Source organism: Pteropus alecto, unplaced genomic scaffold (assembly GCF_000325575.1).
Source record: "Pteropus alecto unplaced genomic scaffold, ASM32557v1 scaffold135, whole genome shotgun sequence".
Lineage (NCBI taxonomy): Eukaryota > Metazoa > Chordata > Mammalia > Chiroptera > Pteropodidae > Pteropus > Pteropus alecto.
Window position 1 is genome coordinate 1134055 of NW_006438076.1, and position 26689 is coordinate 1160743.

Sequence of the window (26689 nt, forward strand, 5' to 3'; positions counted from 1 at the left end):
ACACTCAAGCGGAATGGCAAGAAAGGAAGATGCCAAGACTGTAAAAATAATTTAAGGAGCATATGGGACACAATTAAATGTAAAAATATCCATCTGATAGGAGTACTTGAAAGAAAACAAGAAGTTGAAGAGTTATTTGAAGAAATAATGATGGAAAACGTCCCTAACCTGGTGAAGGAAATGGACATAAAACCCCAGGAAGCACAGAGAATTCCAAAAATCAGGGACCCAAAGAGGCCCACATCAAGACACATTGTAATTAAAATGCTAAAGGTTAAATACAAAGAAAGAATATTAAAAGCAGCGAGAGGAAAACAGATAGTTACTTATAAGAGAAAATCCATAAGACTGGCAGCTGATTTCTCAAAAGAAACTATGCAGGACAGAAAGGCTTGGCAAAATATATTCGACAGGATGAAGACCCAGAAGATACAACCAAAAATAATTTATCCTACAAAGCTATCACTTAGAGTTGAAGGACAGATAAAGAGTTTCCTAAACAAAAATAAGCTAAAGTAATTTGTTACCACCATGCCAGTATTACAGGAATTATTGCAGGGACATCTTTAAGAAGAAAAAATATGTATCAAAAACAGGATGCTAACAACTACATTCTTATCAATAAGTACCTTAAATGGAAAAGAATTAAGTGCTCCAACCATAAGATAGAGTGGCTGAAAGGATAAGAAAACAAGACCCTTACATATGAAAAGGAAGGGAATGGAGAAAGATATTGCTCTGATGGACCTAGAAGGTATTTAAGTCATAAAGAGAAAGATAAACACTATATGATTTCACTTATATGCAGAATCTAAGGAATGAAAAGAGTGAACTAATCAAAAACAGACTCACAAATATAGTGGACAATTTGATGATGGACAGAGGGGTAGGGGTTTGAGGGGCTGGGAGAATGGGGTGAAGGGTTAAAGAGGTACAAATTAGTAGCTGATGAATGGTCATGGGGATGGGGAGTATGGTATAGGAAATACAATTAGCATGAATACGTTGGCTAGGTGGAAGGTCAGAGTATGGAAGGAGAAATTGGAGGGATTGTTTTCTGAACTATATAGGTGTCTAACCAATGTATCATATGCTTGAAACTAATTAAAATAAATAAATTTTAAAAATGGGCAAAAGACTTCAATAGACATTTCTCCAAAATAGATATATAAATGATCAATAAGTACATGAAAAGATGCTCAACATCACTAATCATTAGGGAAATGCAGATCAAAATCATAATGAGTTACTACTTCACACTCATTAGGATGGCCACACATGCACACATACACACACACACAAACAGGATAATAAATGTTGGTGAGAAGTTAGAAAAATTAGAGCCCTTGTGTACTGTTGATAGAAATGTAAATTTGCATAGCTGCTTTGAAAAATTATATGCTAATTTCTTAAAAAAATTAAATGTAGAATTACCATAGAGTCCTACAATTCCACTTCTGGGTATATACCCAAAAGAAGGGAAGTAAGGACTCAAACTGACATTTGCACACCCATGTTCATAGCAGCATTATTTTCAATAGCCAAAAGGTGGAAGCAACCCTAGTGTCAGTTGATGGAATAAACAAAATGGGGTCTATATATACAATAGAATATCATTCAGTCTTAAGAAGGAATGAAATTATGACACATGCCACAACATAGACGAACCTTGGGGACATTATGCTAAGTGAAATAAGCCGCTTATAAAAGGACAAATATTGTGCAATTCTAATTATATGAAGTCCTTAGAGCAGTCAAATTCAAAGAGACAAAAAGTAGAATGGAGGTTACCAAGGGCTGAGGAGCAGGGAATGGGGTTTATTGTTTGATGGGTTCAGAATTTCAGTTTGGGAAGATGAAATGTGCTGGAGATGGATGGTGGTGATGGTGGCACAACAATGTGAGTATACTTAATACCACTAACCTGTACACTGCAAAACGGTTAAGATGATACATTTTATGTTGTGTATTTTACCATAATTTAAAAAAATGTGTTCAGCTAAAGTAAGACAACCAGAACTTTTTACCTAAAGGAACTTTTTCTACTTCTCTTATAATATCAATGGAGACACCTGAAGATAATAATCAGTGATGGATCAGGAGACTCCAAATTTTCTGTTATCCAAACTAATGTCCCTACTCAAGTGCCTCTAATCTTTTCTGGTCTCCTAGTTGCCCTTCTCTGTTTGTCATAAAGTTTAGGAATGCTGGCAATCTCAGAACTGTTTTCAGTGTTCAACAGGTAGCCAGTAACTTTCTCAGTTGTTGTTTCATGGAAATGCTAATGTACGTTGAGACGTCATAAAGTACTAGTGGAAATGATGAGTTTTATGGTCAAGTGAGCTAACAGTATTGTTTGTGTTATTGTTTTTGTAGGATTTCCTAGAGCAATTAATAGGCTAATATGTATTGTCAGTTTTCAAGAGCAGGATAGAGTATCTGGGGCTTCTCAGGCATTATTGGTCACAACTTTCTTTTCTACTTCAACACAGTTTTCCATAAAACATCATTTTGGAGATTTTTCACTAGTGTAATTTTTAACTCTTGCATTTGCTGAGTCCCATCAGTTCATGAGTTTTTAATAAGTGTGTGTTCCAAGCACAAGAATTACTTCTGCATCTAAGCTATGGGGCTTCCCAATTCTTAGAAAGAACTGAATTGTCCTTTAAGAAAGTCAATGTGATTTCTTCTGATATAACACAGAAACACATGCTCTGCATACATAGGACACTGTCACCAAAACAGATTCTTCCTTAGCTATCAGACCCCAAATCATCTCACTCGAGTGCCATAAATCACGCTTCAAAATTTTCCAAGTCTCTGAAATTCCACAACTTTCATATAAAGGTTCATAATTTCTTCTTCAAAGTCCAAAATTGCCAGATATATCTTGTAATTGGTGATGTTGTGAATTTTAGAAATATAATTCCTATATTATTACATTACACCACAGCAGGGTCTGGAGCCATACCTTATAAACAAATGCATCAGTATTTACTGAAGATTTAAACTCATTAGGATAAATAAAGACTTTAAATAAACATATCAGTCTATATCAGCTTTTATTGCCAAATGAGTTTTAGTGACTCCTTACTAAATATAACTTTCAGTCGCAGAGCTTTTTTTTTTTTTAATTATGAAAAAGAGATTATAAGCACACTAGTGAAAATGAGGCTGGATTAATGTTAACAGATCTTGTTAACAACAGGCTCATATTTCTCAGTATTCTAATTTTTCGAGGGACAGTGGAAAAGTTTCCATAGAGAGAATCCTTAAAAAAAAAAAGGGGAGTGGCATTAATTGCTCTTAAATGTACCCTCCCTGGCACCTCCTGTTTGAGCTTCTCTAACATAGTCTTAGAAAGAGGAACTCATTTGTTCTAACTTGCTACCTTCAACCAAGGAAGGTAAAAACCTCCACTTCATTGAAAAGCAGAACAAAAGAGTGAGGACAAAATAGTTATGGGCCCTAAGGTCAAATAGCAAATTTAGGATGATGAAGTGATGATGGAACTTTCAAAGGTGAATATCATTTAATTTATGTGGTGGAATAAACTAAGAGCCAGAAGTTAGAGGTGTGACTCTGTTACTTACTACTTATGTGGCCTTTAGTAAAACCCATATCCTTGATGTTTCAGGTTCCCCATCTATACAATTAGGATCAAACAATCATTTTATGGTCCATTTAATACCTCTAACTAAAACAACTTTATTCACTAACAGTTAACTCCAGGTGAAATATCTGTGTGATGGAAAAACAAACAAACCAAAAAACAACTAACAATAGCATTGTTTTGCTCCTGGAGGATAGACTCTCAGAAAAAAATTCTACCCTGGGAGACATGCATGGACATTAATCTGCTTTAGAATGTTTTTACTCTACTCATGGCATATTGCACTACATATTAACAGTCTCCAATAAGGATTTCATTTAGATTTAATAAGTCAGAATAGCAAACATTAATGAAATGCCAATAGAGTGATTAGCAACATATGCTTCGAAGTTCCTAAAATATACATGAGAGAGCGCGAGAGAGCACGAGAGAAAAGAATTTATAAGAAAAACCTCCAGACATGGAACTTCATCCTGTAGTTTGTTTATGTTTTCTCTTTTTCTTTCTTTCTTTTTTTCTTTTCTTTCCTTCTTCTTTTTTTTTTTTTGAGTTGAAATATCTGTCAAATGCTCAGTTCTGAACAAACAAAAAACAGCAGGAGGATAAAACCAGGACTGAATTTCAGTCACACAGACCTCAGCAAGAAGAAATAAACTCATTAAATGATGATCCACTTCCACAGCTCCCAGAAGCAGGCTTGGTAAAAAGTAATTTGAAAACAGACAGCTTTATCCTCCTCCCTCATGCCCTCTTTGTCCCTGCCCTGACTCTGCTGATCCTGAAACTTCTTTGTATTAATTAAAGATTCTTAGAATTTTGCTTTTTCTCCCCTCTCCCCTTCCCCAGGAGCCACCTAAGAATACAACATTAGAACAGAAGTTGTCTGATATTTTCGCATTATTCTAATTTCAGGAAAATAACAGTATCATAATCTTAGAGTTTACCTGGTCCATGCTCTCCCTTTATTGATGAAGACATCTAGAGAAATGAAGTGATCTGTTGAGAGTACATCTAGTTTGTCAAAGAGCTGTGACTGATCATAGGTCCAAGACCAGTACCTTTTCCCCCCAATACCTTATGCTGCCTGCTGTCCCCAATTAAAATAAGATAGTTTGCTTTATAACTCACGGTTGCAATAAATACCTCTGTGGTACAGCATAGACTGAGACAGCTTCAACTATGAAACGAGCTCCATGTAGTTGGGTCCTTATAAGTTCAGCACCTGAGAAAAATTAAGAGAATTGAAAATCATATCCAGCTGGGTGTTAGCACGTGTTAAACAGCGTTTTGATGTTAAAGGGTTTTAAGTGCGTGACTGGTACACCTCAGGGCAAGGCCCAATCTTCCCTGAGAATCTGTTCTTGCTTTTCTTTCTTTTCTCATCTAATCAGTCCCATTCAGTTTTCAATTCTCTTTCTCACTTTGCAAAGTGCCAGACAAATTACTGGTATCCCCTATGAACCTCTGGTTTCTTTTCAGTTTCTGAACTCATACCCTCTTGAGAATATTTCAGGGTAAATCTTGCTCAAGACACATTTAATAAAGATTTAGGAACATAATTAAAGAAAAGATCTTTATACAACCTTTATAGCTCTTAATCTTCCATTTTCTAATTCTCTTCTGGAATGTGCATATTTTCTTAATGTTTTACTTTTACTTTTCCTGCAAAATTCTTTTGCTTTTCAGCATCAACATGTCTTCTGAACTATGGACTAACTCAAAGTGTTAAGATTATTAATACAAAGTTGCTGATGTTTTTGAACTATTTTTGAACCATAAAGATGGCAACTTCATTGGTATACATGTATTTATTTTAGCAGTTTTTTTCTTGAAGTGGAGAAACCACACCATAAAACCATGATCTTTACTGAATATTATAATGTAGAAATTTAAATATTTAAAAAAGTTCTGCTTAAATGATTTTGTTTGTTTCCTTATAGTACAAGTGATCTTCTATCTTAGTTTGCCCACAGCAGTAACTAGGTTTTGCCTGTTGCCTAGCATTCCACCCTATTTAGCATTTGCTCTGGATTTTTCACTCTCTAACAAAGTATTGATGTTAATTGTTGCATTAAAATAATAAACCACTTTGTTAAATTGGCTTTGGTAGACCTCTGCTTTGTATCTAAGATTTCTGTTCTGATCCCTTCTAGCAGTGTGTGAGCTACGTGTTTGGTGAGCGGAGGTCTCAGCTTAACCTGTAGTTAAATTGATCTTTTTAGACATAATTAATAGATATCTCCTCTTCGAGGAGGAATGTCAGACACTCACTGATAAAATGCAATGTGTTCAGATACAAGCAGTGTGAGATGGCTAATTCTTTCTGGTCTTGAGTAGTGCTGGAAGAGGCATTTGAAGTCGCCGCCCTGGTGGCTACTTTGTTTGCCAGCCAGTGGTGACAAGGCCTTGCCATGACTCTTGCCAAAGCTGTCAGACACCCAGATGATATAGCATCGATCACGTATTAGTTCTGCTTCTAGTTCAGGACAGTCCTGTGTAGATCACATAGCAAGTAGCGTGAATGTTTTGCTATAGTGACTTTGTCACCATATATATGATATAGATCTTACAGACACTATTATTTGGTGACATATTTTTTGGGGGGTGGGGCAGTAAACCATTTTGACAGAAATAGGTCAAAAGGGAGAAAAGTGACTATTTGATGAAAATTTAAGTACTAAATTTTCTTTATCAAGAAAGTTGATAATCAATGTGTAACTTGCACAAAATGTTAGATTTACCATTCACTGTGGAGGCTGTGGCGCCATCATTGACCACATGGAAACGAGAAAACACAAATCTGCTGAAGAATCATCAACATCTACTGGAGAATTAGTTTAAGAAGACTGCTGGAACGCAATAATTTAATAACTGCAGTTCTAGAAGGTGTGCTTACATAGAATGATGTGAAACGACTTTTCTTGAACATTTTTAAAATAACTGTTCTTCTGAATTAATTTCTCTTATTTTTTATTCCAAGTTTTCTTGTGTACATAATATAAAAACTGAAGTGTAACTTACTGTGTTGGAACCATTTACAGAAGAAAATATTCAATAGTAATTAAATAATGACAGTTTTATATTAGTGTGACCAACCGACTTTCTCATCTGAGCCACAGAATACAGAAAAATGATCTGAAAGATCGTTTTCTCAATTTTGCCAAAGATGGTATACAACTAGTACCATTCCAGATGCATAGAATTATGTACAATGGATGTCTTGGAGCATTAGAGCTTAATTCTGTTTAAAAACCCTGGTTGAAAAAGGCCGAGTCGTATATATTTCAAATTAAAACTCTATAAAGATAATACCAAAAATAGTTTTTCAACTAGTCATAGAAACAAGTAAAGTTTTTGGAAGTTTGTTCTTTCAAAGGTTTCTGATATAATTTTAAGTACTATTGTAAATTTAGTTAAAAATTTCAACTTTGAGACAAAATTAGATGTTTTGTGATGATCATACAAATGCAAATTTTGGTGGAGCACACCATAATGTGATCAGTGTTGTTACTAAGTGAAGAAACCTATGAAATAGAAATATGTGTGAAATTAGTGGGGAGTGCATTATTTAAATTGTGTCTGTCCAAGCAAACCACAATATACTACTGTTAAAATAGAAGTTATTGCTGAAAATATTTACAACAATATTTATGAATATGGTTAAAACAATTAAACTTGTTTTTTATGAAGCTGATGTTGAATATAAAAATATATCAATAAAAAGAAGCATATACTTTGCTATCTGTCATCACTCAAATTTTACAAATGTTTTAAACCTTATATAATCAACTTACATGTTGTATAATGTTATTCAACTTTTTTAAAATGACTTTTCTGATTTTAATTGTATTTTGTTCCAAATCATTTGGAAATGTTTTATTAAAGTCTTTAATAATTGGCATATCTCCAAAATTTAGCTTTTGAAGATTTTAAGAAGTTGCAATTACTAAAACCAATATTTGCAAGCAGGAAGATCTTGAAAATTAATATAAATGCAGGAGAATAATTGATCTTAAATACCAATGTTAGGGCATATTCTGTTTAATGAGACCATAATAGCTCAAACAGTTTAGAAGCTTTAATTCTGAAATTCAATGAGGCCTTGAAATACTTCAACTTTTGGAAAGATTTTTTAATAAAACTTTTATTTTTAATGAGATGTATTTATATTTCCTACTAGAATGGAATGAAGTGGAGAAGATTTTCAATTTACAGCATTTATTTTTTTGAAATATTTAAAAAGTTGTAAGTAGAGACATCTTATTTAAATAGTTTGGGCCTATAAAAATATCTATTAGCTAAAGCAATTTGGATGGAAACACAAAGACAGAAACTTTGAAGATATTTAGACTGAAATATTTGTACATTTCCTTGAAAAAATTAGAATTAAGAATAGCCTCTATTTAGCAGAATTTGTTCCAACCTTACATGAGCTCCTGGAGTTTTCTCAATAAAAAAATAATACGGCTTCAAAAGAGTTAGTTGACAATGCCAATAATTTCAAATTTATTTAAATTTTTTAAACTTTTAAGAAGATTGCAGAAAACATTAGGACAAAATTAAAAATAATATTGCCTTAATAAACATAAATTCAGAAAAATATTTGTAAAAAGTTTTTGAGGTAACTGTTGCTAAGAAACTAACATGTGTAAAGACGTGCCAAGAATAATTACTCTGCTTATGTTTTTAATGTTCAGAAAATTAATATAAAGGAGTTTTAAAATTTTTTCTTTAATGTACACAAAAATATGGTAATTTTGTCTTTTAGAGAAATTTTTGAAAGTTTTTTTGAATAAAACTATTTTTATGTATCTATCTTCAGTATTATAAAATCAATTTTTTGGCTATGTCCTGTTCTTTCAGAACCAATCTAAGCCTAAACCTGACCAGGAAGAATTTCTCTGAGCTTTTAATTCATTATTGATTGCTCATCATCTTTTTATACATTGCCTATGGTTTTTAGGTGGCATATGTCATGTCTTATAGCTTTCGTGTCCTTGTATAAGGATAGGTGCTCAAAAAAATGCAAGTGTTGATGACAATATGACCATACCATATAAAAGAAAGACATGTTAGATAACGTTGGGTTTTAGATAAAAGATAAGGAGAGATCCAAATGAAATGTATGGGCTATGGCAAATCAACTGTTATAATGTTCTTTCTAGCAGGAAAAATTTTTATAACAGTTCTGGTCCTGAAGAGACAAGAAAGTCCAGGTGGTCGTGGTGGAGGTGTGTGTGTCAGAAAGGGTGAAAGGTAAAGCTAGGAGGGAGTTATATAAGATTAACCGAATTGAGAATAGATATATTCTAGAACAGTCATATTGCTCAATATGGTATTCTAGAAGTATGATAGGTAAAAAAGGTGTCAAAGTCAAAGACATTAAAGAAAAAGAAGAAAGACTTTATTGCAGTAGGAAAATGGGAAAGTGAGGAAATAAAGATGAATGTTGAAAATGTAAGTTTATTTTATTTCACCCTAGCAGAGCCTAAAATGTGATGTGTTGAAATTTATTAACAGAAACTGATTGAAAAGAAAAATTATTAATAAAGCAATAATGCAGAAAGGAAAAAAATTGATTGGTTTAAGTAAAGGCATATAAAAATGGTTTTTAGAGGTTCTTGAGAGTACACCAAATCTAGCATTAGTTTTCAACAATAACAATAAGAGTAAAAGTCTCTAGCGATTTTAAAATCAGGTTATTGATATAAAATTTGTGCTGGAAATTAAGGCATAGTTATCATTCAAAGATTTACTATTAGATTAAGAGCATCTTGAAGAAACCACATTATATATATATATATATATATACAATAATGTTTTAGAAGGAATGTGATCTTTCCACATTTCCTGCATGTGGAGTATGCTCATTAGAGACACAGGGTTTCTGACATTTTCATATCCCAACCATCTACAGAGGCATGGATAAAATTTAAAAATCCATAAATAAATAATATAGGAGTTTTAACTCCATCTAGGAATTGAGAAACATGGGAAGAATGACAGGTTTCTTCTAGACTACACTTACAGATTATAAAGATGAGTGCGAAAGGAAAGGAAGTTAACTTCGGCAAATAAATATGTTTAAAGTATCCCAACTCTTTTTGGTTTCTCTTATTTTAAAAATAATTGTTAAGAGTAAATTGGAGATGGCTCCATAGTGTAGTGGTTGGCACGTCTGCTTTACACGCAGAAGGTCCTGGGTTCGTGCCCTAGGTGGAGCCATGGACTATACCTCAGGTGTGCCAGGCCCTGAGTGTGCCAGGACTACCTAGTGTGCGGGGGTTGCCGGGCCCTGGGTGCACACCACGAGCATGTGGGAGGGGACGCCCGACCTTCGGAGATCCAGTCTTTGAGGGGGAAGGCAGCATCCATGAGTCTGGGATGGAAATGGGGGGCAGGGTCAGGGGGAAATTAAAGAGGGAAGAAAAAAGAGGAAATTAAGCAACTTCAATATGTTGTAGAGAATTGGAATTGGACTTAAGAGACCTGAGTTTTTCTTCTGGACAAGGTAGTACTGACCTTGGACAAAGCAATTCACCACCGAGTCTCAGTTTCTTGACCTCCCCAAAAAGGACTGTGCTCGATGATAGTTGAGATACTTTCTGACACATGACTTTAGAACCTATGTAGTGATAATATGACCCATTTATCCAAATGGGAAGATTCAAGGGGTAGAACCTATGAGAGCAAAGGAACTGTCCAGGGTGCTTAGGAATACTTGGATCCATTTAGTCTCTGGAGTTATGAAGTCACAATATGACTCTATCTTTTATTCATTTGACATTTCTACAATGTTAAATCCATAGTAAGCTATTCTGTCAGTATCAAATGGATATAATTCAATATGAAATCAACTTCTTTTGCTTAAGGGGATATTTAGAATCATCTCTGTTCTGTCTCCAACTAGTTGCTGGTCTTTAGACCAGTCATTTCATTTGTTCATTATATAAAGCAGAATAGTACAATAGTTTTTATAGCATGCTGCAATATTGATCTCCCAAGAGTCATCTCAGGAGCTGTGAGGATGTACACATTGTTAATGAGGTAAGAGGGAGAGAGACTTTGAAAAACACATTTGACCATAGTACAAAAATAAAGATAAGTGAAAGAGCAAAAGGAATACCTGTAAGACAGATAAAGAGAGCTAATTGTAATTGAACAATCCTCAGTTGCTTGAATAGGCCACATGGAATGGAATTGTTGATGTGTATATGTGGGTTATATTAGTTTGTCATACTATGACCTTGTGCTTAATCTAACACTAGTTGTCATAGCTGCTTCTTGATAACCTACTTTGATGGGGGGTGGGCAATGAGAGTGTGATGATGGTGAATTTTAGTGAGCGATAGGCCTGCTGGGTAGAAGGGAATAGGTGAGAACTTCTTGAAGCTGACCTACTAGTACCAAATCTATATCTTCAAACTCTACCCTTGTTGCCTATTGCTTCTGCCTGGATCCCCTTTCATCTCATTCATCTATCTTTTATTCCTTTCTCGTTCTATGCGAACTTGAAGCCAGGGTTTCTAAACAACGGACATTTGTGAGAGTGAATGGCTTCTTTCCCAATCAACCCTCCCATTGGCTCCAGGCCTGAAATGTTTTTTTCTTTTTTGAATGTACAAGATGGCAGCCAAGGATTCAGTCTGGTAATTATCACAGCACCAGGAGTCTTTAACTAACTTCTTGATTTCATTCCTATAACTGACACACATTTTCCATGGAGCTCACACATAGGACTTCATGGGGTTCAGGGCTTGGAGGGATATACAATTATTTTCGGTGCCCAAGGCTTTATTTATTGACCTGTGTTCTCTGTCTAGCCCTTCTTTCCCTGAGATGTGTCTTCTTCCATGATGCTTATCAGATCTTCATGCAAATAAACTTTCAGTAGGCACAATCACACTCTATATACACCAGTTTTCCAGATATATGCCAATATACACTTGAATCCCAGAATTGGTAGAATTTAAGTTTGTGTTCAAGGTGTTTCCCTATATGTAGGATGTTTTCTATTTCAGGATAGAGGAAAATGTGTGTAGGATCAGTCTTTCAAGTTGCTAAATTTTCTGGCATCAATATTTAGGCTAAGGGCTATGGGCTAGGGATCTAAAGTTATAGGCTGATTGTGACAGTCAAGATAATTAGGTAAGTACGACGCTCAAAATAACATGGCAGTATCACTGAGGTTATGCTGCTGTGGCAAAGAAGACCTAAAGGTAGGTTTTGGTAAGAATTAGTGTCAGGGCCCCTGCTTAGCAAAGAAAGATTTGGGTCTTAGTTGAGGGTTTATAGAAAGCGTAAGGTAACCAAGACCAAAGCCCAGACACATGGACAGAATTAATAGGAGTCAACTCAATAGACACAAGGGTACCACGACCCCTTGGGTACACTGGACACCAGATTATAGCAGGAACCTGGGAGAGGGAAGGTAAAGGATGGCTCTGAAATTCCTGGAATGACCAACTGAACGTTCTGTGTTTGTGTTTGCTTAGGCTAGAACAAATGAGAGGAGATGTTTTGGAAGAAAGATGTTTAGTTTTTTTCTTCATCATTGAATATGAGGTTTTTATAAAAGAGGCTGTGCAGTAGGTGGTCAAAAATGTGACTTTGGATTTTGCTTGAGAAAACAGCCTCAGGATTACATAACATCCGGCATACTGATTTTGATTTTCTTCTTACTATGACATCTTCTGGATATTTTCCCCTTATTTAAATAATTTCTTATATATTATATATTTCTTATATCTATATTCAGTGTTTCTAGAAGCTTTGCAGTAGGAAGTTTTCAGATTCTGTTTGTCATATTGTTGTATCCTTGACATTATTGGGAACTTAATAAATACTGTTAGATAAATAAATAAACTGAAACTGTGGATAGTAAGTATATTTGATGGGGAAATTAAGGTAAAGCTTTTAAAAAAATGACGTGAGTAGAAAAGTCAAAATAAGTAGCAGGGAATCCAGTAGTGGGCTGGGCTGGGCTGGGTGACAAAAATAAGGGGGAGGTTATGGAAATGGGGAGTAGTCACGTCTGTGAAGGGTTCACACAAATCTGATTTTTTTGTCCTATTTCTTTAAAAAAAAATGCCGATGCGATTTTGTTGGAGATTGCTTTAAATCTGTATAATGCTTTAGGCGTGGAGGATTCGTAGAAGCTGACTAGGGAGAGGCCCGGGACAGGGGATGATATTTAAAGATTGTTAGGTCACTTTTAAGAAACCAATTTCTATAGGTGATGAGAGAAGAACCTAGATTCTAAGAGATTAGAGAGTATGCGAGAGGAGAAGAAGAAATGTAACTGTGAAGGGAAGGTGAGAGGTAGTATGATAATTTGAATGGAAAGCAAATTTGAAGAGAATTTCCTTAAGATATAAAGATTATAATGTGAAATTTTATTCACACCTTTACTAAGCATTCTCTAGCATTTCCGAATAAACCAAACTTGGTTTATTAACTGACTTCTCTGATTATATTGGACCTTAAACAATTATTAAAAGTTTTGGGTGTTATATGTAAAATATGACACTTTAGGTCATAGATTAGACAATAGGGATAATGGTAAAGTTTTATACCAACTAAGAATATTATCATCACTTTCCATCTTCTTTTGTATAACTTACAGATGATTAAAACACAGCCAGAGACTTTGCTAAATGAAGCTATATAAATTTGAACAATCATAATTTTAATGTTTAGATACATAAAACATTGAAATGAAAAAGCCCTAACTAAATATTTATGAACAAGAGGGTTTGGAGAACCTATATATACTTCTCTAGAATCATTTAAACTCTGCTGCTTTTCTCAAATAACCAGCTGAAGGAAGTGGCAGAAGTGGTAACAAAGAAGCAGAAATAGAAGATGAGAAACAGTGAGAAAATAAGTGTAGGACAGGAGAGGTAATCACAGTTTCACACTGTTTCTATCATTTGTTTACCCTTGTATTCTCAGAATAAATGATTTATCCAATAAGGTTCTTTGTAATCACACCAGCAACTCTTCGCTAAATATAGGACTGGGATGGTTTGAACTTCTTGTAAATCTCATAAAAATTAGCATCAGATGCCTCTGCTATTCTTTGACAGTGTGTGAAGTTTGGGACTCCCTGGCTCTGTCCATTCTCTTTAAGCTTTTTGGCTGCAAGGCCAGTGTACTCGGTGACACTCACTTCTCATTGGCCTGGCAGATCCCAACAGGGCACGATCTCGGGTGGGCTGGAGTGGCACCCGCATCAGTGACAAACAAGACCAGCGCCACAAGGACTCACCAGCATTCCACATGGTTGCCAAACGTGAGGCATAAAGTTGCTTGTGGTTGTCTGCTATTTGCTAAGATGAAATTAATCAGTGAACAAGATAAACATGCATGTTGCTTTCCGATAAGTGGAGGGCAGCCAACTGAGGTCAGGCTTTCAGCCTGCCTCACAGAAATCACTTACCCAGAGGGCCTGTGTAAACACACGCACTCACACGTGCTTAGGAAACAGTCACTTCAAGCTGAAATAGAGCCAGGGGAGACTACGAAAGGCACATATAGAGCAAAAATTCCTTTTCTTAAATTCTCAAACTCTATTATATCTACCTACATAAATAGATTTTACTATAACCTGTGTTTAAAAGTTGGATGACTAAGTTGAACTGGCAAATGCATTTCTTCTTAGGCTGTTGACTGGAGAAAATATTTAAATAATTTTCCACATGGTGAAATAGAAACAGGAGGTATGATTTGCTCAAAATTATCTGACAGTGATGCTAATGTTTTCTGGGGGGCTGAATATTTTTGAGAGTCTGCTGTAAACTATAGACAGTTTCCCAAGGAAAATGCATGCACACTTTCAGAGAGAGAGGGGGCGGGGAGGGAGGGAGGGAAGGAGGGAGAGAGAGAGAGAGAAGGAGAGAGAACTTAGGATGATATTTTAGAGGGATGGCTCTTTCTCTGAAGCTCATTTGTGAACCCATATGTGGGGTCAGGGTAAAAAGTCCCAGTGTATCACATTATGAAAAATATCATGAGGATTAGTAAAATCTGAAAATTTAGTGAGGGTTCCCTATGTACCAAGAATTTTATTAGGCACTTGATGGACAGAATTTTTAATTTTCAAAACAGTTCTGCAAAGTAACTACCATTGCCTCTCTTTTACAGATGAAAAAATTGAAGCTCGAAATAAGGTAACTAAACAGGGAAACTATTTCCTAGACTGGTATCAGATTAGTTGGGTTCAAATTCTGTGTCCCCCGCCCCCCCACCTCCAGTTATCTGTTAGAAAATTGTGGACAAGTTTCTTATCTCTTTGTGTCTTGGTTTCCTCAGCCATCGGAGGGAATAATAATGGAATTAAGTTACTCCATAAGTTCTTATGAAGATTAAATAACACAAGACATGCCAAGTGCTTAGAACATTGACTGACAGTGGTGAGCACTAAATAAATATTTGTTGTAATGGCTGTTATAGTTAAAGACCACAAAGCTAGTAAGTAGAGGAACCAGGAATTAAACCAAATTCTGTCTGATTGAAGCAGGACAATTTCTGCCATACAAGTTTCCAAACTTATTTTACATTTGCCCTTTGGCAAATCATGAAATGTTTCCAAAATTTAGTTTCTGCATCCATAAGATATAGAGGATGATAGTAATAATAAAACACCTCCCTGCTTTTTTAGAAGGATTATGTAAGTAAGACAACAATAAGTACAGTTTGGTAAACTGTTGGGTGCTATTCCAATATCCACTGCTGTTATTATCAGTGATGAACGAAGCAATCTGACTCAAAGCAAAGGGCCTTGTATTTTCACTTCTACATTTATTGTCTTGGAATTAAATTTTTATCATGTGTGCTCACCTCTGAATCTATCTTGAATGACACAAGTCATTGGGGAATGATTGCAGTTCTGAGACAAGAATTTCACAATCTTGATGACTCTCAAACTAGGTTAGAAGGTAGAGTTTAACCACCCTACTGGACCTTCAATAACATTTGCCTAAAATAGGAAGAAAAAAAAGTTTTTTTTTAATTAAAACCAATGTTTGGGAATCATATTTATGTTTATCCAAAAACTGAGAGAACATAGTAGTAGCCAAAAGATAATTTTGGCACAGAAACATATATTTTTAAACATCAAGTTCATTGTCCTCAGCTGGAATGTATGATTTCAGTTATTTTTCAAAAGGTCATTTTATTTCTGGGAGTAATATTTCTGCAATGCAAAGAATCAGAGGCCAAAAGGGGAAAGAGGACATGGCCTGTGGAATAGATTATATCCCTTTCTGTGATTCCTTAGGGAAACTGACAAACTAGAACTTAGCTGACCTAAAGTGGAAATTCTACTCCGGAGTGAAATTATGATGTTGCAAGAGATCCATTTAATTAAATTTAGTTCTATCATGTTCACAGAGTCCAATTCCCTAGACATCTATTCAGGTCTTCTTTCTTCCAATTCTTGTCCATCAATTTCTTTAAAGAATAATTCACAGTATACTATAAATTGACCAGGCATACACTGAGTGCCTACTAGGTACAAGATGTGTACATTAGTCTAAGACAAAAGACACGATTTCTATTCCTTTGTTGTCCAGTTTTAGTGGAGGAGACAGTTCTTCCAAAAACCTGCTCTAGGACCTGCAATGCTTTAGGTGCCCAATAAATGTCTGTTGAAAGAATGAATTCATGCCACTAAAATTATAAGGTGCTACAGGAGAAATGTTGGTAAGAAATTAGCTGTTCTTATGGTAGGTGGTAGGAAATTTGGAAGAATTTCCAAAGGAAGTGACATTTGAACAGTTTTGGTAGAAATGCAGGAATTTGCTGGAGAAGAGGCGAGTATGAGTTATGTGGAAGAACACAAAGATTTGAAACTGCAGGATAGGCTCCATGTTCCTCAAGTAGCACTTCTTTGTTAAAGTTTCAGGTGTGAGTGAGGAAGGAAAAGCCAGCTAGCAAGACACAGGGGGAAAACTCACTGATTTAATATTCGAAATAAAAGGAAGTCTGTGTTTATTCTGTACTTCTAAGGAATCCCAGAAAGTTTCACATAACTAATGCCTTTCTTTCTTTCATTTGTCCTCTCAACACTTTGCTCTCATAGAAAATAATCGACATTCAGCCCATGTGAGCAAAGAGTTTTGTATTGAGTCTAATAGTTGAGCATTAAATCCAGACCCACTCTACCCCAAGGGTTAAGCTCACACTCCTACTTCACTACTTACAGGTCCTCACTGCTGTGTTGCCTTCTTCCATGGATAACTAAGGCCTGGGAGGTCAAGTGTTTGAAGCTGGTAGTGTCACAGAACTGGGGCTGGTCAGGGGCAGAGTATAGAACTCACCTGAATTATGGAAAGGTAACTGCTTGAATTGGCATCCTAAAGGAATTCCAGGTGAAAACTAGAGTGAATTATCTGCAACCAGAATAGATGAACATGAAATGCATGAAAAAAGGGATCTGAGACACAGAACTAAGCTATCAGGACCAACAGGATGTTGGAAGGAGAGGTAGGGAGAGTATAGCAAGTCTGAAGAAATTTCCTGGGCTGTTTTCAGATACTTGTGATGCTTTTGAAGAATCACCAGTGGGGATGGGATGAGATCAGCAAAGGAGTTCATTGTGGACTGGATGGTTAGAACCCTTTTCGTGGGCCTCCATGCCATGGCATCTTGTGCCTGTATTCCTCACTGGATTGTAAATTCCCAAGCAGCTGGAATGTGGTTGCTGTCCTTTTGATGCTCCATTCTTAGTGCTTAGCTTAGTAGATGCTCCATAAATGTTATTAAAGGAATTATTGGATGGACATGTGCTTAGCCTCTCTCTCCTTTCTGGCCCTGCAGGGTATGTAGTTAGTAGTTTTGTTGACATGGAAAGGGTGGGTGAAATCTTGATTAAATCTTGGATCCATTGTAGCTCTTTGCCTAAAGGAAGAAGTATGACAGACTCTTCTCTCTTGAAGGGAGCTACTGCCTTTAAAAGCTGTACTGAAGAGACCTAGAGAGAATCGCACCCACACTTCTACCAGAGAACATGATTCTTCCCTGAGCTTCCTTTCTCCCACAGGCCAGGACTGAGTTTTTGTGTAGCAGACACTCAGGAAATGCCTGTTGAATTGACTTTTTAATGTACCATACAAGAAAACAAAAGGCAAGACATTTGAGATTTTTCTGAAATGAAGGAAACAATTTGAATAAAGGTTATAAGAAGGAAGAAGGCTTCTTTACAAGTACAAATTTAGATTTGGAAGTTAGCCCTACCCTCATTTCACATACAGAGACCCTGAGACCTAGTGGGTGAAATGCTTGGCTCGTCCTTGCAAATACATGTTTATGTGTTGGTGCAACACATAAACTTTGGTTTCTGAATTGAATCGTTTGCAAATCTAACACTTGACCCCAACTCTCTGACCTCTTCTCCCACTCAGCTTTTTCCTTTTCCAGGAGAAAGAAAGTAAGCATTCCTGGTCTATGACTGGAAAACAGAGATTGAAGGTGGTGAAGGCAGCTGAAAAAAGAGCCCAGAGTGTGCACCTTATTAGCCTTGATTTCCTCTTAACTTTGAAGTTCTCTCCAAGGCTTTGAGAGTTTCCTTTTATTCATACACACGCAGCTCTGTACCTCCAAACAGCTCTCCAGCTACATACACATATATATCTATAATTTCTTCAGAGAGCTTTGATGGATATTTGTGAGACCACATGTTCTTCCATTCATGCTTTTTCTTTCTCTTAAATATTTATAAAGGTTCACAAGCAGAAATAAGTCCCTCAGATTCAGAGCCAACTAAAAATAACACTTCTATTCCTTGCCAGGCAATCTGGCATCAATCAAGACCATCGGAAAGATGCTAGGGAGGAAAGAAGAGGAGCTGATAACCTTTTTATCCAGTTTTTCAGTCATCTGCTCTGTTATTAATAAGTTAGCAAGATTGACAATATGGGATGTAACCCAGATGTTTTGGGTTCTTGCTGCTGAAGATAGCTTCTTCTTCATGGGTTCTTTGATAAAATATGTACACAAGGAGAAAGCGTTTTGAACTAGCTAATTGCCAGGGAACTCTAGTTGTTGGGCAAAAGGAAGAATGGGTGGAATCTTTGGAATGGGGTGGAGACTTCATGAGCTCTCTAGATAATGCCATTTCAGTTCAATGACTTTGGGCTTAGCCTTGGGCCATATATATGCGGCTGTCACTAACCACTCAGTAATGGCTACTTTATAGCTCAGGTGTTAATAATGAGCTTCTTTTTAAGTTTTGCAGCTCCCCAGGGCTATAACATTTGGAAGCTTGGCAGTCATTTCTTCTGTTCTAGGATTACGCTATCCACTACTTCTAGCAGAAGGATTTGAAGTTTTTCCTGGGGATTCTGTTAGCTTCATCTCTCCCTGGGTGTTGTTGCAAAATGTAGGAGTCCTTTTCAGAGAATTACAAGTACTGAAATTCTACTAACATTTTTCTGATTCTCTTCTTCCTATCTGTAGTCAGATTTTTATCTTTTTGGGGTGAAAAAACATTTTCAGATCATAAAGCATTCTTTTCTGTTATTTCCCCTGCCTCTTAAAACTTTGATTTATATGTTTGAAAGCTTTGACTTTCAATACTTTTATCACTGATATGAATTTTATTTTTCAAATTAAAAAAAAATTTCAATCATACTTGACATACAATATTATATTAATTTTAGGTGTACAACTTTGCAAATTAGACATTTATGTAATTTACAACATGACCACCACAATAAATCTAGTACCCATCTGACACCATGCATAGTTATTACAATATTATTGACTATATTTCCTATACTCTATATCCTATATACTATACTATATTTTATATCCCCATGACTATTTTGCAACCAATTTGTACTTCTTAATTCTTTTCTCCTTTTTCATCCATAGCCCCAATGCAACCCCTCCCTTTTGGCAACTACCCAAATGCTCTCTGTATCTGTGAGTTTGTTTTTGTTTTCTTTGTTTGTTTATTTTGTTTTTAGGTTCCACACGTAAGTGAAATCATATGAAATCATTGTCTTCCTATGTCTGATTTATTTCACTCAACATAATACCCTCTAGGTTCATCCATGTCATTATAGATGACAAGATTTCATTTTCTTTTGTGGACAAGTAATATTCCATTATAATATTCCATTGTAATTCTTCTTTATTCATTCATCTATTGGTGGACACTTAGGTTGCTTTTACACGGCTCTTGTAAGTAATGCTGCGATGAACATATGGATGCATATGTCTTTTTGAATTAGTGTTTTGGGTTTCTTCAAATAAATACCCAGCAGAGGGATTACTGGGTCTTTCTTTGTCTCTTAAAGTCTATTTTGTCTAGTATAAGTATTGCTACCCCAGCTTTTTTGTTTGTTTCTCCTCCTTTCCTCCACCACCTCCACTTCCTCTTCCTTTAAGAAGTCCCTTTAACAATTCTTGTAGTTTGGTGGTGATCAACTCCTTTTCTTGTCTAGGAAGCACTTTGTTCTTCGATTCTAAATGATAGTGTTGCAGGGTAGCATAATCTTGTTGTAGACCCTTGTTTTTCATCACTTTAAATATTTCATACCTACCCTCCTGGCTTGCAAATTTCTGTTGAGAAATCAGCTGACAGTCTCATGAGAGTGCCCTTGTAGGTAACTAACTGCATTTTCTTGCTGCTTTTAGGATTCTCTCTTTGTTTTTAACCTTTGACATTTTAATTTTGATGTGCCTTGGTGTGGGCCTTCCTGGGTTCATCTTGTTTGAGTCTCTTTGTACTTTCTGGGCTTGTATGTCCATTTCTTTTGCTAGATTATTCCATTATTGTAGTCTTCATTTCTGACTGGTTCTTTTTTATGTTTTCTATCTCCATTTTTTATTTTCTATCTCTTTGTTGAAGTTCTCACTGAGATAATTGAGCATTTTTATAAATCAGTGTTTTGAACTCTGCATCTGGCAGATTGCTTGTCTCCACTTTGTTTAGTTCTTTTTCTGAAGTTTTGTTCTATTATTTATTTATTTTTAAGGGGGACATGTTTCTTTGTCTTCCCATTTTGGCTGCCTCCTTGTGTTTGTTTCTATGTATTAGGTAGAGCTACTGTGTCTCCCGGTATTAGTAGAGTGGCCTTATGTACTAGGTGTCCTATGGGGCTCAATGGCACTGTCTCCCTGCCTTGAGCCAGGTGCCCCAGATGTGTTCTTTATGTGGGTTATGTGTGCCCTTCTGTTGTAGTTGAGTCTTGACGGCTGTCGGCACATTGGTGAGAGGAACTGACCCTCAGGCTATTTGGTTTTGAGGACTGGCCATGACTACAGTGGGGAGCTGTTGTGCAGGGGCTAACCCTACACAACTGGATTTGCTTTAGCAGGGCTCTTGTGCCTGACCAGTCTGTCCTTTGGGTGTCTTGTGTGTGGAGGTGGTTGAGTGTGGTCTGAAGCTGGCCACCAGGTGTGTTGGTTCTGAGGCCTCTTGGAAGAATTCTGTTGCAGGCTGAGTTCAGGCTCTGCCTGTGCCCTGCCCAGGGCCACTTGATATGAGCTACAAAGTGATCTGCAAATGGGTGTCACTTGTGCTGGCTTTGGAGGTGCCTGGGAGAGGCTAAGCTGAGAAATGAGGCCAGCTGCTGCTAGTGCTGGGCTTAGGGCTGTTTAACAAGAAGTAAAGGGCACGTTGAGGCCAGAAGCTGCTTGTTTGGTTTATGAACCTTTGAGAGATTTTAGGAAAGTCCATAGCATGAGCCAAGATAAGCTGTTTGTATGAAAAAGCCACTGGAAGCGGCTTGGGTGAGCCTGCAAACTGGGTGGGGAAGGGTCTCATGGGATCTCTGAAGAAGGGCAAAGGGTGTTAGCTAGGTTAATGGAGACTCAAATATAGCAGCCACCTGTGTCTGCATGCATCGTTCACAAAGGAACGATGGCTTCTGCCAGCGTTTCTGTCTGTAAGAGAGCTGCCCCTCTGGCCCTTGTCTCGAAGCCAGACATCTCAGTTCTTCCTTGTATTTCTCTCATATATTTTGAGTTGCCACCCCAAAACTGGAGCTCAGAGTGAGTCCTTTAGTAAGTCTATGTGTAGGCCCCTTCAGAAAATTCCTAGGACAACAGCTGCTCTGTCTCATTCAGCCACCATCTCCGCTGATTTTCATAGCCAGAAGGTATCAAGACTTTTCTTCCCAGCAGTGGGACCCTGGGCTGGTGAGCCTTGTGTGGGAATGGGACCCCTTGCTCCTCAGGAGGAACCTCCATAGCTGAGATATCCCTCCAGATTTTTAACCACCACACAATGTGTGGGAACAGCCCATTCTGTATCTACCAGTCTTGAAGTCTCTTAGTTATAAGACTTCTATTTAGCTAGACTTTAGGAGATTCTCAATGATGGTTGTTCTGTAGCTTAGTTGTAATTTTGATGTGATCGTGGGAGGAGGCGAGCACAGTGTTTTCTACTTCACCATCTTGACCAGAAGACACCAATATGGACTTTAAGGACAAATTGTCAAATTAATGCCTTAAATTTGACTCTTAGTTTTTTAGCTGAATCAACTGCTCTTCAAAAGATAGTGTATAAAGTTGTTACTACTGGTAGAATGGTAATAAAAACAATGGAAAGTAGAGAGTGTAATGAGTACAGGAGAGATCAACAGGAAACAACCACAGGTAATCAAAGTTTTATCCTGTTATATAATCCACAGCATCTTTTTGTCACCTATTATTTCTTTTAACATGGATATCGTCATTGTGAATAGGAAATTTAAAAAAAATAATTTTTCAGAAATGGATTTGCAGTGGAAAAAGTAAACTCAAATCTGAACCAGGAAAGTAACGTTAATAATCTATATTTTCCATATTGTGTGTATTGATTTTCCCTTCAGAGGCATTTATTTCTTTGGCTTCAACTGAATTGGTTGAAGCAAAGAAAAAGAGGTGTCTGAAATTTTTTTCAGTATTCAATTTGTCCAGAAGATGTTGTTTGTTTTATTCAGAAGATGAATGCTAGTCACTGCTACAAATAACTTAAAAATGGATTAGACAAGAGGTTCCTAATGAATCCCACTGCCCATTTTTCTATTACATAACCTTTTAAAATTTTAAAGCCAGAGAGCACATGGTTAAGAGCGTATTTCCATGGGCTTTTTAATTTGTTTCCCAACATTAAAACAAAATTGTACTTTAACTATGAGGTTTAAAGGAAGAAATGGATGTAACAGTGCATGAAAAGCTCTAAAAACCTGTATTTAGTGAAGAAAAATAGTGTTATTATTGATGAGGCTTATAATGAACAGAAAATAATGTATGCTTAAATATAGTGGGACAGCCCATGATGTGAGCTACTGTTAGCCAACTGACTGATTCCAGGACTCAAAACTATTTGGTGTCTTCATGTTATTTCTCAATATTAATAGAAATTATTTTCACTTCTGTTTAAATACAGACTTTCCTCATTTTATTGCACTTCAGAGACGTGATTTTTTTTTTTTTTTTTCACAAATCGAAGGCAAGACCCTCCACCAGCAAAAATATTGTGACTAGCTTTATTACTTTATTGTGGTGGTCTGGAACTGCAATATCTCTGAGGTATGCCTGTATAGGCTTTTTTGGTCTTCTTTTTGAAGAGATGAGAAAAACTGGTTAGCATTCTTCACAGGCAATGTTTATGTCTTGAAGACTAGTAAATCTTCTACCCTGTTCTCTGTCTCTCCCTTAGATTCCTGAACAATTAAATGGTACTCTTTTCTTCATGCATCTCTAGAACCCATGTGAGCATTACTTTCTGATTACAAGAGCAATTGAAATTTTCTCTATAGATATCCATTCACTTAATATTTAAGGTGTGTCAGGCATTATGTAAGCATCAAAGGAGATATAAAGATGCTTGAAATACAATTATTGTCTTCAAGTTTCTTTCAACGCTAATGAGAATAAACATACATAAAAATAGCTAAATCCATTTTAGGGTATAACACAGTGTGCTCTGAAGTAGTGCTCAATATATGGTGTTGTTTTTCTGATGGCAAGGATTCATGGGTCCAGGAATTGAGGAGTGCAAATGGGGGTGACACCACTTACTGTTATCTCTATTGACCCGCTAGCCAATTTTTGACTTCCTGTTCTTGTGAGTTTATGACCTACTGGCCTAGCGATCTTACTTCCAGAGGGAGGAATGAATCCACCAGGAGACACAGCAGTGATTCCATTGAATTTGAAGTTAAGACTGCTGCCCAGCCACTTTGGGCTTCTCATGCCTTTGAATCAATAGGCAAAGAAGGAAGTTATGATGTTGGCTGGGGTGACTGATTCTGACTATCAAGAGGGGAAATTGGACTGCTACTGCACAGTGGAGGTAAGGAAGAATATGTCTGGAATGCAAAAGCTTTCACCAGGCCCTGTGACTAAGGTCAGTGAAAAATGACAAGTCCATCTAGGCAGGACTCCTAATGGCCCAGACTCTTCAGGATTGAAGGTTTGGGTCATCCCACCAGGTAAACAACCACAACAAGCTGAGGTGCTTGCTAAATGCAAAGGGAATACAGAATGGGTAGTTGAAGAATGTAGTTATAAATACCAGCTCTGAGCACAGACCAGTTACAGAAATGAGTATTATAATTGCCGTGAATATTTGCTCCTTTTTTTATTTTATGAATACATCTGTGTGTATATATGCACATATACTAAGCAAATATCTTTGTTTCCTTTCTTCTCTTACTCCCTTATCATGTAACATAAGAGATATTGACTTTATATTAGTATTTAAGGTTTGTTAATTTTACTTCATAGTTATGGGATATTAGGAAAAGGGTAAATCTCACTCAAGAACTTTACATTCTCTTCTGGGGAAGGGATTAGTGTGTTTTGGGTTGTACACAGAATAGTTGACTTTTCAGCCTCCATACCTGTATGAGTCAATTCTTGTAATAAACCTCTTCTTATGTATACATATTTTTATATATCCCATTGGTTCTGTTTCTCTGAAGAGCTCTAACACACACAGTAAATATTAAGTAGAGTTGAAAAGAAGTTGCTGAGATAATCTACTTGGAAAAATTAGGAACATTTCATGGAAGAGATGAGATTGGAGACTATACTAGAGCCTAATTTTTGTAGGTGATATTGATGCCAGAGGCACTTCTCATTTTAGGCTAAGAAACAGTGTGATATGTGAATGTTTATGCTGATATTGAAATATAAAGTGAGTGTTAGTAAACTTTTCCTGTACGGACCCAGCTAGTAAATATTTTAGGTTTGCAGGCTGGCAGTAGAGTCTCTGTCTCAACCATTCAACTCTGCATTGCACTGTGAAAGAAGCCATAGACAAAATGCAAATGAATGAATGTGGTGGTGTTTCAATAAAACTACCTATGAAAGTACCTGATTTGGTCATGGGCTGTAGTTTGCCAACTTTTGGTCTGGAGAATTGAGACCAAAGTACTTTGAGTGAGCTGAAAATTGACTGATTAATGGAGGGAATTGAAGTTTGGGCTAAAGATTCTGATTTATTTAGATGGTAATTGAAAGATTTTCACTCGAAGATTATGAAAACAAAAACAATTAGAAAAAAATAAACAAGTTTTTCGATGATGTTAAGAATAGATGGAAATGGAGAGAACACCAGTTTACGAAGTTGTTATAAGGAGATTCTATTAGGGTTAATAAATTTCTAATTCAAGTGGTAAATATGATCACAGAGCTTCTCATAGTTAAAATGTGTAATTCTTTCTCAGAGTACCCTTGTATCACTCAGGATCTCAGCAGAAAACAGAGGAGTATTTAAATTGAACAATTAGAGTTTAATAGACTACTTACAAAGATGTGGGTAGAGTGTGGGGAAAGCATAAGAAATGATGTAATACTTTCAGCTTCATAAGAGTAGGTCGTTGCTTTTCTTCCACTCCTCCCTCCCCACAAAAACCTCCCAATTGCATCGCACTCCCTCTGAGCTCCCAGGCTTCTGCTAATTGAGCACCGCTGTCCTCTTCTTCCAGCCACCGTCACGATTATCTACAGGGACCTCATCAGACATGACTACAGGCTCTCTGACATCTACAAGATCCTGAGATCACTGTGCATGGAGATGGAGGAGAAAGAGGGTCAGTAGGACAGAGGGTAACACTGATGACTCGCACATTGGTGGAAATGCCTCAGTGGAAGGCCGCGAGGGTGAAGGTGCCCAAAGCTCGGGGATCCCTGGTGTTGATAGTGTCATGAATCATCATTTGCAGGAAACCAGCTTCACAAAAGAAGCCTACAAGGATTTGTCCTTAAAGATTACATGAAATCAATCGAAAGGAAACTTGAAGAACAAAGACCAGTATGAGTAAAAACTTCTATGGCATGGGCTGCAGAACAAATCAAGCGTATCTTTGCTAATTAAAAATAAAATACTAGTCTTTATTGGTGAAAACATGAATCTAGATGGCATGACTGTTCTGTTGGATTACTGTGAGGATGGCATGACCTCATATATGATTTTCTTTAATGGTGGTTTAGAAATAGAAAAATGTTAACGAATTTGGCAATTTGGATCTATCTCCTGTCATCATTATAACTGGTGGCTGCTTTTCATTCCCACACTAGGACCAGGAAAAAATGGGACTAAGCTCTACATTTATTTTGACCTTGATTTACTTGGAGCAGAGGCATTGTTTTTAAGGAAAACATTTTCACTAAAAATAAAGTGAAATTAAACTAAAGAAAAAAAAAAAAGAGTAAGCTGTTTGCTTCCCCAAAAGGACAAGAGATGGGAGTGATTTTTGGAACCCAGAAAGAAAGGATTGAGGTGAATAGTAGAACCTCAGCCCCACTCTTGGTGATGTCACAGGAATAAAAAGGAATCATTATCTTGATGTCACTCTCTTCTCCTACAGGTATGCCTATTGATCAAAAACAGGAAGAAATCAAAGGACAGGTGAGCATTTGATGCAATGTGTATGATTTGGCCTTCCAAGGCACAGAGTAGGAGGGAGAAAGGTAAAGAGTGCCTTTTGAAGGGAAACAAATCCATTCTCATTATGGCTGGGGATTGTCTTTACTGTCCTTAAAAAGTAGTTTGGTAGAGATATTTAAAGCTTCCTGAATATCCATATGCTTCTCAATTTTCTCAATCCCTTTGTGCCAAGTGAGGCATGT

At 36.7% G+C, this 26689-nt stretch overlaps 1 pseudogene; it reads left to right on the forward strand.

The window, feature by feature from the left end:
- The window catches only part of LOC102893663, a 76820-nt pseudogene extending 50753 nt beyond the window's left edge, over positions 1-26067 (forward strand).
- The last annotated feature ends 622 nt before the right edge of the window (positions 26068-26689 follow it).